Below are 367 nucleotides of genomic sequence, written 5' to 3' on the forward strand. Positions count from 1 at the left end.
CCGGCACATAGACTCTCCCGGTCCGCGCGTCGACCAGCCACTTCCCTTCCCGGCGGATGCCGGGGACTCCCTCGGGGGGCATCGTGCGGTATGCCTCTTGGAATTCCGTTTCTGACGGCAGCGGGGGTATGTCCAGCGGCCTACTACGGTTCACGGCGCCGACTCGGATCGCCATCTTGTCTAATAGCGCATCTGCCGCGTCGTCCATGGCTGAGTATCGCGATAGCCAGTCCGCGATGTGATTCTCCTCGCCTGAAAGAAACTTAATAGTGAAGTCATACTGACTCAAATACAACGCCCAGCGAAACACTTTCCCTTTGTCGACCCCCGCCAGGTAGCGGAGATTATTGTGATCCGTGACCACCGT

The sequence above is a fragment of the Gregarina niphandrodes genome, assembly GCF_000223845.1.
Source record: "Gregarina niphandrodes unplaced genomic scaffold scaffold00117, whole genome shotgun sequence".
NCBI classification, from domain to species: domain Eukaryota; phylum Apicomplexa; class Conoidasida; order Eugregarinorida; family Gregarinidae; genus Gregarina; species Gregarina niphandrodes.